Source organism: Suricata suricatta, chromosome 3, assembly GCF_006229205.1.
Source record: "Suricata suricatta isolate VVHF042 chromosome 3, meerkat_22Aug2017_6uvM2_HiC, whole genome shotgun sequence".
Classification (NCBI taxonomy): domain Eukaryota; kingdom Metazoa; phylum Chordata; class Mammalia; order Carnivora; family Herpestidae; genus Suricata; species Suricata suricatta.
This window is the reverse complement of record NC_043702.1, coordinates 161,389,646-161,393,720: the sequence shown is the minus strand read 5'-3', so window position 1 is coordinate 161,393,720 and position 4,075 is coordinate 161,389,646. Positions and strand designations below refer to the sequence as shown.

General features: G+C 45.0%; 1 protein-coding gene across 1 annotated transcript in view; it reads left to right on the top strand.

The window, feature by feature from the left end:
- Nucleotides 1-3,302: 3,302 nt before the first annotated feature.
- Nucleotides 3,303-4,075, top strand: part of ESRRG (estrogen related receptor gamma) — a 577,991-nt gene continuing 577,218 nt past the window's right edge. Inside the window, exon 1 of the mRNA XM_029935647.1 lies at nt 3,303-3,373. The gene's annotated coding sequence lies outside the window, so the exon portion shown is untranslated. The remainder of the gene's footprint in view (nt 3,374-4,075) is intronic.

Here is a 4,075-nt window from a genome sequence, read left to right as displayed (position 1 = left end):
CCAGGGTTCCTAGGCTGAGCCCTTTCTTTCTTTATCTCCCATATCCTGTTTTGGACTTGTAGAAGCTTAGTGCTGGACAGACCTTGGACTGGTTAAATCTCTTCCTGTGTAAGAGGGAAACTAAAATTATTAAATAATTAAAAACATTTTTTGTTTATTTATTTTTGAGAGAGAGAGGGGGGGGAGAGAGAGAGAGAGAGAGAGAGAGAGAGAGAGAGAGAGAGAGAGGGAGAGAGAGAAAGAGAGAATGAGTCGGGGAGAAGCAGAGAAAGAGGGACACAGAATCTGAAGCAGGCTCCAGGCTCTGAGCTGTCAGCACAGAGCCCAATGTGGGGCTCAAACTCATAAACCGCGAGATCATGACCTGAGCCAAAGTCGGACGCTTAACCGACTAAACCACGCAGATGCCCCAAAATAATTTGCCAGAAGTTACACACAGCCAGTCAGTAGCAGATGCAATATGAGAGCACTGGTCTAATAAGTAATCCTCACTTATTTTCCTATCTTTCTAAACAGAGAACTTAATTTGGAAAATTCAGAAAATTCAAAATATAGCAGAGAGAGAGAGAGGCTTATAAGAGCTAAAAATGATTAAGTTTTGTCTACCCCCCCCACTCATTAAATTCTTCCTCATCATAATATGCTTCTCCAATTAAATAATTTCACCTCTGGTCTCACTTAGTTGTTTTCTAGGGACTAGCTGAAGTCTGGAGAAACAAGCTTGCAATTTTTTTAGTTAAAAGGATAAAACTTTTGCTACACAAAACTTCCAGTTTCTGTCAGATTGAAAAGTGACATCTTAGCTCTCCAAAGGGCAGTTTTGTGTCAATTAGTCCATCAGAAGCTATTTAATGACAGCCAGTTGTACTTAGGCAAACTCGAAGAGGCAGGGAAAAAATGCATAATGCTATTAGAACGGAATTGGGAGATGAAGAAGAGATGAAAAAATAAACCCCAGAAACAGAGAACAGTGATGTCATACATAGAAGTGAACAGTGAGGACACAGAGAGAATGATCAATACACCCAATAATGTAAATAATGGCTTTGTGGGCAAAGTGGGAGTTGAACTTGGCCTTGACCAATAGATAGAACTTGAATAGCAAAGAGGCAGAAGGGGATACTGAATGCTTGGGCAGTGACATTGGAGTAAACAAAGGGTGTGAGGTGGGCAGTGGGTGACTAGCCTGACTGAACTGTGGGTGCAATGTGTGAGGGGGTAGAATGACATTGAATTGGTGGGTAGGTAGGCAGGGAGCTTGACAGTGAGGGCTCAAGGCACTTGAATTTGGATCCCAGCTGTGTGAGGCTGGGCATATTACTTAACTTCTCTGTGCCTCGGTTTTCTTGGGTAAAATGAGGATACCTATAATCCTTCTCTCATGTTCTTGTTGAGAAGATTTAATTAGATTGGCAAATTCTAAACACAAGCAAAGTTTAAGGCAACACCTCTCATGCATTCCATCCATCTTAGTAAGCATTTTTGTCTTGCCCTTTGGTTTGGTTGGAAAGTTAAGCTGAACATGCTACAACAATATTAACTATTCTGTTTAGGGTGAAGCCAGAAAGTAAAGACTTGAACGTAGTCTGAATAAACAACAGAGAGCAGCTCTTAGCCAGAGGTGGCTTAAGAGAATCCGGTTTAGGAAGGATCTATTCCAACTGGAGCCCTCTGCCTCTACCCTTTGCTCATTGCTCAAACGTCTCACCCCTGCCTGCCTGCAGCGGCACGTAGATTGGTGGCAAATAGCATGGAAAGCATTTGTCCCAGGGGGAAAAAAAAGGATTTCAAGGGATTAAAGTTAGTCAAATTTTTATGGTTTTTTTTTTGTTTTTGTGTTTTTTTTGTTTTTTTTTGGCAGGGAGGCTTTAAAGGTCCTGTACTAAGGCTAATAAGTAATAAAGCTGGAGAACCAGGTTGGCAGTTTGAATATTAACAAGCCTCTCTTGAATAGTATACTAAAAAGTTACCAAAAGTTATCAATAAGATGGTACCTACTGGAATTCGGAATAGGCCCCTGCCTTCTTTGACACCGATGCCCTCTGTGCACCGGACAAGACTGTGCCGGTTCATCCTGGCATTGCCAGGCGACTGCTCAGCCAGGCCAGAGAGCTGTGTCCAATCGTTCAGGCTGAGGTGGCACCCCGTTCAAGTTTGGGGATCTGTCTACTAGTCGGTAGTCCTCAGACCCTCTTATAAGTCTACCTTGGTGAGGCTCTTCTCCAATTCTGATCGTCTGGTCTTTGCAAAATTACAATGCCTTCCCTATGGAATTTGCTTAGTGATTCTTGGCAAATGACTCTAAAGCAAAAGACCTAAAAAGGGCAAAGACCTAGGAAGTTACTGGTTATTTTCATTAAATGTAGCCTACCTCTCATACAGGCAAAGTAGTCTTAAACCTAGAGCAGGTGCAGATGATCGTGGATGAGATCAAAAGTTTTTCTCCCAACCAGCTTTGCCTTTTCGGATTTGACACTCTCCTCCATGCTTTATTTTTTGCAACCTTGGCCCCTGCTATCATCTTTTAGGGATTTGGAATCCGTGGGAATAGTGACTTTGCCAATCCATGATGGTGACCAAGGTCAACAGAAAAGAAGCATGTGGAAAAAAAAATTCCCACCCCCGTTCTTCTACCTCAGATGAAGAATTAGCCATAAAGACAGGCAAAGTATTTGCCAAACCTGGCACTAGATATTTATTTTTCAGTAATGCGCATATGGTGATTAATATGTACAATGTTATGATTAAGAGAAGCTACATAAAACAGACCGATGTACAAATAACAGAAACTAAATATTATAAAAAGACCTGATCTGTGTTTCACCCATCACGTGGTCACATCATCTGAAATACCTTCTCATGTTTGCGGAAATAAATATTAGGGGTTATTGTGGAGACCTTTCCTACAGATTCTAGAGGACGTAATTATAAAACATGACAAATACAGTGGAGAGCCAGCAATCATATCTTTGTAATAAAACCAAGTTCTCCTGCTGTTGTAGAAGAATTCAGATAAAAACCTAGTTATCCTTTCTGCCCTTTCAAACTGCCCTGGTGGGTCAGGTGCCAGGGCCTCCCCCTCCAGATTTCCTGATGTGTTTGTACAGCCCCCTAAAATAGGGGGCTTGGGCTTTTATTTCTCTCTCTCTCTCTCTCTCTCTCTCTCTCTCTCTTTTTCTTCCCTGCCCCCTTCCCATTTTTAAAAGGCTTTAAAGAACATCTCTGGGAGACAAAAATAGCTCCAGTTGTGAGAGGCCTACACACTCAGAAGGCAACTGAGATGCAAGTCAGCAAGTGCGAGCCGCGAACATGAGTGTCTGGCCCGGGGTGGATGCTCCTCGCTGTCTTGATGCCGATTCTCTGCCTGGGCCCGGTGGGTAGAAGGGAAAATGGTTTTTCAGGGGTGGGGGGTGGGTCGGGTTAGGTCGGGGGTCCGCTCATGGAAGGAATCGAGAGCCCAGCATTCGGGGCCGAGGGGGCTGTCCCTTCCCCTCCCCCTACGTTTTGAAAATTTATTTTGCCCAGGCGGGGATTGGCGACGGTCAAAAGGGAGCAGTTGGCACTGAATGTCACCCTGAAGGTAAAATGAAAGACAAAAGATGAACGCATGCTTGCTTTCCGTTTGCAGCGGCTGCGGCGGCGGCGGCGGCGGCAGCAGGATTTAAAGGGGCAAAAAACCCCACACGCACATCCACACACATATACCCACCCAGCGGCGTCAATTATGCAAACGCAATAATGCAATCAAATCATGACAGTGCCGGGAATTTTTTTCTTTGAAACACAGATATTTATTTTTAAAAAGAGAGCGAGAAACGCATGCAAACAGAAACGTGCACATACCACGTAACCACCCGAGGAGAACCTGGCAGCCTCTCTCTTCTTCTGCCAAGTTATCATTGAGAAAACAGACAGGCATCATGACGTCCTGGGTCACAGGGAGTGCGGACCGACGCTACCAAGAGAAAAGGGAGGCGCCTCGGCGCTCCGGCTAGCCGCGGGCGCCCCTCTGCCCCTCGCAGCCCGGCTCGGTGAGTGCACCGCCGCTCGCGACGCGGACCCCGGGGGCCAGGCC